This window comes from Ictalurus punctatus, chromosome 10 (genome assembly GCF_001660625.3).
Source record: "Ictalurus punctatus breed USDA103 chromosome 10, Coco_2.0, whole genome shotgun sequence".
Classification (NCBI taxonomy): domain Eukaryota; kingdom Metazoa; phylum Chordata; class Actinopteri; order Siluriformes; family Ictaluridae; genus Ictalurus; species Ictalurus punctatus.
The window spans coordinates 15,816,680-15,828,810 of NC_030425.2; the positions used below are offsets into that span (position 1 = coordinate 15,816,680).

General features: G+C 40.4%; 1 protein-coding gene across 11 annotated transcripts in view; it reads left to right on the forward strand.

The window, feature by feature from the left end:
- Positions 1-12,131, forward strand: part of ptprsa (protein tyrosine phosphatase receptor type Sa) — a 269,054-nt gene that overhangs the window by 71,589 nt on the left and 185,334 nt on the right. For 8 of the 11 annotated variants that reach the window (XM_053683033.1, XM_053683040.1, XM_053683036.1 and 5 more), the window contains exon 1: positions 397-809. The exons of 2 other annotated variants lie outside the window; for them this stretch is intronic. The gene's annotated coding sequence lies outside the window, so the exon portion shown is untranslated. Of the gene's footprint in view, positions 1-396; positions 810-12,131 lie in introns of those variants that run through there. One more of the 11 variants, XM_053683042.1, reaches the window with a different exon arrangement.

Genomic DNA, 12,131 nt, shown 5'->3' on the forward strand with positions numbered 1-12,131 from the left:
CGACTTCTTTTGATCATGTCATACATTGACCAGCGCTAAAATTACTGAAAGAACTATGAGTTTCACTTTGAAGTGTATTTTTGTAGGTTTTGTATGTTTTGAAAGTAATGTGAAAGTAATTAGTAATCTGATTCATTTTTACTTGCAGTAATCAGTAATGTAATCAGATTACAACTTTAAAGTAGTTAGTAATCAGTAGTGGATTACTTTTTTGAGTAATTTACCCAACACTGTTCAGTAGTAGGAACGCCGAAAGGTGATTTACAGTAAGTAAATGTAAACTAGGTTTAGAGTGTAGATGTAAACGTGCACTGGTTCCGCTGGGTGTCGTTGTTTTCCCTCGAAGCCCCGGAGCCTCTTTTTGCCCTGCTTTTTAACTCAGTAAAGGGGGAAACCGCGACCCCCTCTCTCTCTCTCTCCGTCTCTCCACCCCCAGCCGGGATTCACAACCTGAAGAAAAGTGCTCGGACGTAGACACACAGCGGATCTACAGTACCAACAGCTGAAAACAATTTAAAAATCAGTCGTGTAAACTTTCTGCTGCACATGCATTTCAGCGTTTAGCTCCAGACTCAAACCGGACCATGGTGCCGAACTAAAAGGCATGTGGTAGCGAGACGGAGCAGAGATTTCTCATTTCCACGTAAAGTTTTAGAGGACCCAGGGCTTCGTGTGGATTTTTTTTTACTCCTTTTCTTTTTCATGGATGCAACTTAAACACGTTAAGCACGAAGGGAATAGTTTACCCGCATGCTCTCTTTTAACAAGACTGACTTGGAGATTTATACTGGGACATAAAGTGCGCTTCGGTGAGTTCGGCGTTGTGTTTTTTAATAATTCTGTGTTTTGTCTTTTGGTTTGAAAGAGCCGACTAAGTGTAGGCTGCTGGATACGTTCACGTATTCATTCATATCTTTTTCAAAAGAGCGTATTATGTTTCGGGCTTAATCAAATAGAGCAAACGCTTTATTTATTTAAATTTGGAGCACAAATGAACCGCTTCAAATGAAAGCCGAACTCGTCGAGTTTATTAGCCTGCGGTGATGCTAATTCACATAGTAATTATTTAGCATGTAGCACTGTCTTTTATAAACTCCCCTAGGATTGTAGAAACGGATTGTGTGTGTGTGTGTGTGTGTGTATATATATATATATATATATATATGTATATATATATATATATATATATATATATATATATATATATATATATATATATATTTATAATTTCAGCATCATGTTGTATTAATTTATGTTTTCTGGCTCAGAAGTCACCTGTTAGTCACCCCTCATATTCGTTTTTTAACCCATTATCGATCTTATTAGTTCTTCATAGTAACACTTAGGTTTTCTGAGCTTTCGTAGAAAGTTATCCCCCCTTTTAACAACATCAGCGTGTTAACTTAGCTACGCGATATATATATATATATATATATATATATATATATATATATATATATATATATATATATAAAATTCACTCAAAAAGAGAACGGTAAAAAGTATAACGTCCAACAGTAGCACACTAGCTTACTATATAGTAGGTTTCAATAGCACGTCGCCAACGGTCGCGCGCTCGCCGGTTACCATGGCTACCTGAGAGCACGAACACTACCAAACTAAGGAGTATGCATTTTCCCATAGTGTTTCAGTACGGCAGCACTGTGAATCCGCACTGTATACTATGTTAGTACACAGAACGTATTTTTAAAACTGATATATATATATATATATATATATATATATATATATATATATATATATATATATATATATGTGTGTGTGTGTGTGTGTGTATAAGCCTACTGCCTATTGTTTAGCCTAAAGAATGGGTTATACATATGAATTAAGGATGTTAATTCGCTATTTGTAAGTACATATACAGGTAGAAATATGGTAGCAAAAGAAAAGGCGAATGTAGCTTACTATGTAATCTTTGGCCATCGTACATTTTAAAAAATGTGTCTGGGACCTTTTACTAGCCTAGTACATTTATTTGTCTGAGTCATTATGAGTCTTGTTAATTACAATAACCCCAATAGTTTACACCAAATCAATATAAATGGTTTAGAAATGAAGTATGCTGTTTATCCTGTAACTGATAACTGAGGAAAGTTAATCACAGCTGATCCCTGACCCCAGTTGAAGGATGGTGTATGAACTGGATGGATTAAAGCTAAAATCCTCTTTATCCACATTAAAAAAGAAAACCTAAACCATGGATGAATTTTGCTCCAAATGTGATCATTTTTAATTAGACGGGGGGGGGGGTGATTCATGCAAAACTTTGATTTTCTGTGTGAAATTCTGTTTAAAAAACGTTCATTTAAACAGAGAAAAAAACGTTTTATTCGTATAAAGCGCTTAGTAGGTGTCTTTTATTTGGTTGTGTAATTTGTTTTCATGGTAATTATTGTGTTTTGAATGCTTTTTTCCCCACTTCTATCCTTCATTTTTTTGGCCTAGTGTGTTTTTAATCGGTCTTACCCTACGCTCACACTAGCAAGCAACAAAGCAACAGACTATTCATTTTCAAAAATGGAAGAAACTCTTATCCTGGCACATATAACGTCTCATTAAATGTGTATGGAGACATTACGAAGAAAAATAAAGCTTAGAATGCAGCAGAAATCGTTGGTGCCTCTGGTGAATGTGCATAGCTAGTACAGTTAGCTTGCTTTGCTAATCTTACAGCGAAGTTCGTACCCAGCCTAGCATGTAACATGTCAAACAAACAACCAGTTTGCACACTGATTAGTTTATTTTTTTAAAATTCATGCTTACCTAGCTAGCTGTAGCAGCATTTACATTTTGGCTACTACTGTTTCATGAGTGGGTGTACAGTCAAAAGAACTGCTTTGAGAGCTTTTGGGATGTGCCAATGTAAATATTCCTACCAACTCAGCAGTAATAGACATGTGCTGATATAAAAATTTTATATTTTCTTGATATGCCAGGCATAGCCTTGCCCAAGTTGATCTTGTGATAAGTTTGTATCCAACATGCTTTGATTGCATCATGCCTCTGATCTACCTACTCATCCCGGTGACTGATACCTGCCGTGATCCATCCACTGATGGACATCAACTAATTACATTAATCAAAAGAAGGGCTGTTTTTGTGTCAGGAAGCCAGCGGGATATCCTCTAGCCTGCAGTCAATGCACTTAATTTAAATAGGAGCAGCTTTGGTCAGGCATAGTGCTTGGAAGCAGTAATGAAGGAAAACACGCTGTACGATCAAAACAAACAATTACTGGGGCTAAAAAGACTCAAACCCTTCAGAGTGGTTATCCTAAGAAGGCCGTGTGCCAGCTCGCTTGCATTCATGGATGAAATGAGCGTTCTTTGTGTAACAGTGAGAGATCTGCAATTACCAGCGTTTGTCTTGAGTGGCAAAAGCATTAATGGCAGCTGCACCAGAGGGCTTTGTAACACCAGCACACGGAGAGAAGGAAAGGGGAAACGAGTGAGAGAGGCAGAAGGAGAGAGGCATGTATGCGAGTGCATCTGCGCTGCCAGCTAATTGTGTTTATTCCTCTTAATTTGTCCTGAGTGCTAAATCGGTGCTCTTCAGAGCTGGGTGGGTGCAATTTGTCTGGTGGTAATAAAAGAACAAGCGCTGTGTCTTTGAAATCGGCCCTCCTCCTCCTCCTCCTGCAGCCTGCCGAGCTAATGGATCTACGGCTTCCATTTGCTCGTGTCCATTTGGGCTGGGTAACCACATTACATCTCCAAGGATGAATGTTCAGTCTTGTGTAGTTATCAAGAGCTTGTTCTAAAATGTTCTCCATACCATCATACCTGTTCATCATACGGGTACCTGAAATCTGGGGCTTTGTATTGCAATGCATCGAAAAATTGTATTCAATGCATTCAAATGGGCAGTTCAGGTGCTACTACTCACATGTTCTGACAGTCAGTTGTACCATCTTTAAGATGACACTGCACCCATGCAATCATTCTTCTTTTCGCAGGCAATTCTACAGCTATGGTATCGTAATAAAAGTGGTATCGTAATTACCACGTAACCACAGTCATAGGTTCTCATAATAACACTTGGATAAAACACTCCAAGGTGTGCTGCTATTGAAAAATAATCAACAGGCTGCTGTGATGAAACAGAGTTACTGTTACTTCCCAATTACAACATGTCCAGATGTATTTTATTCCACTTGTACTGCATTAATTTTCCAACTATTACAACGCACATTATATTTTGATCGGCTCATAGGTATATTTAATATTGTGGAATGTCCCCAAAACAAGTGGGCTCCTGTTTTAGGAGGATGTTATATCAGCTCTAAACTTCAATCAGCATTCCCTAATCAACCTCTCTTTTTTTCTCTCTTAAAGTTAATGAGAAATAAAATTCAACAGCACTATGGTATATATTTATTTAACTGGCTATTTGCTAGCTATTGTTTCATCCTCAAGTTTGTGGGTTCACCAGTTTAGGAGCACGTAAAATATCCATTTAATATGCTGACTGAGTTTCTGAGAGTTGTTTATGGTTACATTGCTTTCTAAGAATAGGAAATAAAGAGTGCTGTTTTCTAGATCAGAGTCTGTTAACCTTTAATTTTATTGCTGCAGGCAAATGGTCAGTACACTGTTGCTAGCGATGGTGTCTGTATTAACATCTGCAAACGGCAGAGGATCTAAAAACCTGCTATCTCCTGAAGCAGGCCTTGTTGAACAAGAGAGAGGAAAAAGTAATCTCTGAGAAGGGAACAGAAATTGTATTTACTCGCTGGCCTCTTGTACAGAAAAAACGGTGGGTTAGCGGCTCTGAAAAGATAAGGAGCAGAGCTACAGGAGTCGTTGCAGACGAAAGGATTGATCCCACTAGTTTAATTTCATCCTCCTCTTTGGCCGTTCGCCTGCGTGTGGATGTGGAGTGACTGGCTGATGTAGTCCAGTCCTGAGGCCAGCTGATAAAGCTGTGACGTAGCATTAACCTCCACAAAGCAAAAGGGTCTCAGATTGAACAGACACTGAGGATTTCAGACAGCTATGCTTGATGGTTTCGATAACGTGTCTTGATCCAGCAGACCTTCAAACACCCTCCGTCCCCCTCCGTCCCAAAACACCATTTATACGCTCGTGCCGTTCCATGGTGCCTCCTGATTAACACATGTCAGGGACGAGGGAGCAGGTTGTTCTGTGCACATGTGATTTTTTTGCACTTGGCCTACGTTTATTGTTTTAAACACGATGGCCAGCTGGCACGCCTGAGCTGATGGAGTGTTTAGACAATGCGGGCCTGTCATAAACCCACTATAGCCTGAGTTATGAAGCTCGGGAGCTTCTCAGAGCAAGACCATTCTTCACAGCTGGAGGTCATAGGGGCCATATGCGATTGGCCCATTTATTCTCCAATTTGGGTGTGAGTGGATGGTTTATATCCCATGTGGAGGTGCAATCAGAGTCCCAGAACTTGGGAGTTGATCTTAATGACCAGTTGGACTACAGAATGGCCTGTTGTCAGATTTAAGGAGTAAATGACTGAAAAATTGAGTCCTGCTTTTGCAAGATAAAGTAACCATTAAGAGAGATTATTAATGATAGCAATCGGCAAACTATGATAATATCAAGGCACCCAGTAATTTTAGAAATAATAATGGTAATAGTGTTTCGTAGAACATTCATGGCTTGTCGGTCCCACTTTTTGTGTCATCCCCACTTTACCAGGGTTGTTTTAAGCCGAGAGCATTAATAGGGACTCGATTTGAGCTGGACTAAGCTTGCTAAAGCTGTCGTTGCATTCGCTTAGGCTTGGATTCGAGCCTGGGGGCAACAGGGCTTTGTTTGGGGTGATTGAAGAGGAGAAAGAAGGGTACAGTCACTCCATCGGTGCCAAACGTGAATCTGAAGGAGTGGTGGTGATGAGGGGGGTGGCTTTTTCATGTGCTAAAAGCGGCTAATCCTCTGGCTTTTGTATGAGGCCTTGGGGGTGGGGGCATGATGGGTAGCCTGGGAGGCTTTTTTTCCAAGGCTTTTGTTGTCATTTCTCTAAAATCTGAGGACATCTGTTGGGACTGGGTGTGGCTTCCCAGCTGACAGTGTAGGGGGTGTTGGAACTGCGGCACCAATGGGGAACCAGAGAGATGCGTGTAATTGTTTGTAATGCGAATATGAAAACATGGCCTCTGGGAGCCTAGGGGATGCATGAGGGGAGGGAGGCCAGCTGAACATCCATCAAATCTGTATGAGGTTAAACATTAGACCAAATATCTGCCTGTTAATGCAAGCCGTGTTTTCTTAATTAGGAATGACAAAAAGATTCGGTTGGAGAAGCAGCGAGCTCGGCAGCCTCTAACTAGCATGATTGTCACCGTGTGATTAAGCTCTGCTGGAAATCTCTTATTATTGTAGGCCTAGATTTGGAAACAACAACCTGCATTTCAGTGGAAATCATAGTTCCTCTCTCTCCTAGAAATACAGGTACCAAGCTGTAGTTTTGATGTTGCTGGGGTGGTACTATCAAGGGGACATGCTTTGTACCTTTAGAATGTGTCCTTTACCTGTGCAGGTAATTAGCGTTTAGAGTGACACTTTAAAGCATCAGTGGTTTTCACAATACAGTTATATGACTATATTTTATTGGAATGATTTCATATGCTGTGACAAGTACTAATATTAAAAGACGGCTGAAATTGCTCAGTCTAAAACCGTGAAACATTTTTGACACCTGAATCAGGATGCAACAGTGATTCTAAATCAGTTGTGTGGAAAGATATGAATGTGAGCGAGTTTTGTGCCTCTGTGTCTTTTGTAGCAAATGACACTGATTTCTCACAACTCAGACGGAGAGAGCATTTATTATGTAACTATATACCGACTGTGAAACCTCCACAAAGCAGCAGTTTTGCAAATTGCAGATATCCTTAAAGCTTATTCAAGGGATTTTCTTGATAAATTACACAGAAAACATCATCTGTATTGGTTCACTTCATGGTCTGATGCTCAGGTGGGTTTGCGATAAACCACAGGAAAAAAAAGAGCTTGACTGCTGCCTGCTCTGTCTGCCAGCAACATGTCCGGACTCATCCACAACCCCCCTTAAACACAGCCTACGGTCTCGTTTTTTTTCTCCTCGTTTCCTTTTCTTTAAAGGTGCAGCAGAATTTCCAGTGCAGTTCAGTGTAATTGGAAAAAGTAAAACGCATCTGAATAAACAAATGAACTCTTGGTGTCAGTGGGGATAATCTTGCTTAAAAGTGATGGCGCCTTGGGAAAAAGCGGCAGCGCGGCAACCCATGAGATTGCAGCGGCACAGATTTCGGCGTGGAGGGCGACAGGCACACCTTATTTATCGATTTACTCTGAAAGAGCAGGTTTTGTTTTTCATCTGCCTCCAGCAGTTTTTTTCCCTTATTTTTTGCTCTTTGGTAATAGGGGGAGATGTGAAGTGAGGCATGAAGCCACGTTTGGCTTTTGTTACGAAAGTGGGGATTTGTAGGGGATGAGTCGGCCTCTCCTCCTCAATAAATCCCCACTTACAAATCCTAACGACACCTTACTGCTTTTCCTGATCAGCTCCTGCTGCGTTTCCTCAAAGCTAGGGGACATATCGGCCCTTTTGAGATGATCTTATGTGAGAAAGATACATTTTAAAAGCCAGCCATCTGACGAGATTATGGTACCGTTGACCAGAACAGAGGCCAAACCATGAAAGCTTCAATTTGAGGCCCAGTCCCATGTGGTTGCCCTGAAACCTAATTAAATGGACTTGCATATTTTAATTTGGCCAGCTAGAAAACTAGTTAAGGGCCTTATTACAGACTAAGAGAAAAAAACCTAAATGATTATTCACATTTGTGGGTAAGCGAAGATCTATATGTTTATCTATAGTCCTATTTATAATATGTTTATCTATAGTTCTTACCCTCTCCAGATAATGTTTCTGATGTAGAAGATTGTGTTTTCACCCTCCAGGGGAATACAAATCATAAACTTATTCGGTAGCTGCTCAGGCAAGTGGAAGCTCCTATGTGCTGCCCAGTCCAGGTAGAATATTGCTGTGAGTTTGATAGGAAGAGTGAGAACGTCAGCAAAAAGTGGAATTGACGACTGCACAGGAGGATCTTCGTCATGTGCTCAGGAGACACAGGCTGAGCCGATAAAACACGAACACAGGGTCTGAGAGGTGTGGCGAGGGTGAGACAGCTGTTCATACGGCCTCCTTTGGTGGGGCGAGGTCTCCACACGAGCTGAAAGGAACTTGGAGAGAAGCTATCCATCTGCCATGGGAGCGATGAATGAATGCTAATGGTGGTCTGGTAGAGGGAAAAGAGGTACTAGCTGTGTGTGGGGAGACAGCAGGGAGATTGAGATAATCAGCGTAGCATTAGCATAAAGATAAAGATGGTCTGATTAATCGGAGGCCCATAATGCCCAAGGCCATATCTGCACGTGTGTACAGGGTTGTGTATGTGTGCTTTTCAAATTTGAGCATTTTGTCATCGGCTTATATGAAGACGTATGACTGTTAAAAGGAACACACAGACACACACTCCTTTTTAAACAAAAGAGCAGGATCTGCGTGCCAAAGAAGTGCCGCTGTAAATCATCCTAGTCCCATGTTATGTGCGCATGAGTAACAAAAAGCAGCTCTAAACCTAGAGGAGACAGATAAAGGACTATTACAGTGATGGATGTTTTTTTTTTTTTTCTTTTTTACTGTTAAGGATATCTGAATGATAAAGCATTGAGTAGGAGGTGGAAGATAGTGTGAGGCAGTTCTTGGATTTGGCAGCACTGCTCCAGGAGTTTAAGGTCAAAAACTAGCTGTGTTCTTGAGGTGCATATGACTGGGTTAAGAGCATTTGAAGTGGGAGTTATTTTGCCCCTTGCTAGATCTTGTGGATTACATGGTACTACTCTATGACCTTAGAACGTGCTCATGCAGTGAGTTTCCTCTTCTCAAAATCAGTTCTGTGATATCGCTATTTATGTCTCTGAAAAAGTCTTTAATCATGCACAGATCAAGATTGTAGTTATTTCTTAATAGGTACTAATAAATACTACATGGTTTCATTATCTTAAGGTAGTCTATATCAATGATGTATCTACATTAATGGTCTACACTAATTTCAATACAATCTCATGTTTGTAGGATCTCACATCACCCAACATGTTTAAATGTTTAGTTATGTTCACGTGTGGGGATAGTATCTTGATTTGCATGTAATAAACCAATAAATTGATTTTTTTTTAAATGGCAGTAAGCATGTTTTTACCTTAACTGGGGGCTGTTACCATGGTAACTCAGTTAACTATCAATGGATGCCAGCCTAGTCGTGTCAGTCAACTAGTCCCATGTTCATGACAACTGTATCAGCAGATTGGATCTGCCAATACGTTAAACCTAATCTCTTGGACCTTAAACTGAAACAGTATCGGATCCCTAACTTGGACAGTTTTTTCATTCTGAAATGCGAGGGAAATGTGAGGAAAATGTAAGGGAAATGTGAGGGAAATACAAGGGAAATGCAAGTGAAACACCAGGGAAATACAAGGGAGATGCGAGAGAAATACAAGGGAAATGTGTGGGAAATATAAGGGAACTGTGAGGGAAATACAAGAGAAAAGTGTGGGAAATATAAGGGAACTGTGAGGGGAAATACAAGGGAAATGTGTGGGAAATATAAGGGAAATGTGATGGAAATACAAGGGAAATGCAAGAGAAATACAAGGGGAATGTGAGTGAAATATGAGGGACATGTGAGGGAACTACAAGGGAAATGTGAGGGAACTACAAGGGAAATGTGAGGGAACTACAAGGGAAATATGAGGGAAATGTGAGGGAACTACAAGGGAAATGTGAGTGAAATATGATGGAAATGTGAGGGAAATCGGAGGGAAATATGAGGGAAATACAAGGGAAATGTGAGTGAAATACCAGCGAATTGTGAGGGAACGACAAGGGAAATGAGAGGGAAATGCAAGAGAAATGCGAGGGTAATGTAAGTGAAATGCTTACACTGTAGCGCTTTACTCACTCTAGGTCTGCAGTACATCTCAAACTTTGACAGGAGCGTTCTCCATTCTTGGCAAGAACATAATTCTCAGGAACACAACTCCATTCTTCACGTTCTTGGCTCTGTGTCCACGAGCAGTGATTTTTAATCATTAATGCTGACTACTATCAGAGAGGACTACATGGTTGAGTGCGCCAGGAACTCCAGGGATTCGGCTTTCATAGGAGGTTTCACAAAGCCCTAACGATGACGGAGATTTCCTCAGACAAGCACTTCGTAACCATTTTCACAATGCACCAAGATCAAATCTACAGGCTTCACACACTCGCCTGAAATATGCACTTAGTTGTCTGTGCTTTGTCTTTTTCTTTGAAAGATGATGACATCATGATATTGATTTCTCTGGCGAGCCCCATGCGCTCATGTACACGGACCTATACACGTGCACATGCACATGTTGCATAAGAACGAGAGAGTCTAAAGGAAGATTTGAAATACACACACACACACACACAGATGAGCTGGATGGTGCTGCTTGCTTCACTAAGCCTGAATTAAGCACATGCTGCACTGTAGAGTGGAGTGTAAGAAGAGAAAAGGGAGGACCATCACATTGTCGCTGTAGTCTCGAAGCCCCCATCAGTTCAGCATTTCAGTTCTCTTTGTTCTGTGTGTTTTTATATCTTACGTGGGCGGACGGCTCGCTTTCTTACCTTACCTTATGTTGCATGGAAGGTCTGTGTTTTCTTTCTCTCAGGGTGGGGGGGGTCAGTGTGTATGATTTCCAACATATGAGATCCAAGTATGCATTATTAATCAGTTATAAAATATATTGTGATTTTTCAAAGCACTTCCGATCACCACTTCCCCTGTTTTTTATACAACAGTAAAATGATGGAAAATAATCCCAGTAACAGTAACATTCTGTTATTGATTATTTTCCTATAACATCATGTCCTGAAGTGTTTTATTTCTCTTATCCTATAGCAGTTTACCAGTGAATAATTTTTTAATTAAATAATTAATTAAACACACTATACCTTTGATCAGTGTATAGTTACATTTAATGTTATTGAATGAGACAAATTAGATCCTGTTATCATTTCTCATAACAGTATGTTTTCTTTAATATTTACATACAATATTTACATCACCTCGACATTCTTCCTCTTGAAGATTTTTCTTTGGCAGAAAGGTTACTGTTACAAAGCACAATATCAAAGTTTTTCTTTATTAAATAAGTGCATTTTAAAATTTTGTTTATTATTAGGCTTAGATCATGTAGCCTGTCCGACATACCCTGTGAATGAGGCATTGCTATAGAAACGATAATGTATTAAAAAGCGCCGATTAATATAAACTCAGGTGATTTCACAGCGCCAAGACGCACAATGTGACGTCATCACAACGCGCATTCACTCAAAGCCCTCTTCAATTCATTTGTGTCGAACGTGAGTTCATGTACAAGGTCTCATTTACCAACAAACATTGCTGTGAAACTATTTTGTGAAATTGCAGTTTCACCAATTCATGTAGTTTTCCGGGAAAAAAAAAAGTGTTTAAAAGAAAACTTCCACAAGTTGGATCACAAATTTTGAAATAAGTCACAGCAAAATCAAGCATTTTTGGCCACAACAATCACAAAAAAACTCTGTGAAATCTTGTACGGCCTGAATAATACATCTGAATACTGTCAACTTGAATGTAACTGCAGTTTGAATAAAAAGTACCAGTGTGTTTGATTTGTCCTGTAAAAACCCTGAAGGAACTCTCAGCGCACACATACACATTGTAGCAGGAGAGAAGAGTACACACACGGTTCCCGTGTAGATGTCCTTCCTGTTATCGCTTTTCCATCAATGCCCAGTTCCCTCCTCTCCTCTTAATTATAGAGCTTCTAAAAGCAGCACCGGGCTCGGCACGCTAAATAAAGCCCAACACCAGGAGAGCCTTCAGTCGAGTGGTTCAAACGATGCTTAATGGTGAAGTGTTTTGGGACCTGTGCGGTCGTGCTTAATCATGAGCGTGCACTCACACACACACACACACACACACACACACACACACACACCCAACAGAACACACACACACACACACACCCACACAAACACAGTCCTGTTTCCCCTCAGCCTGCCATGCCTGCTTT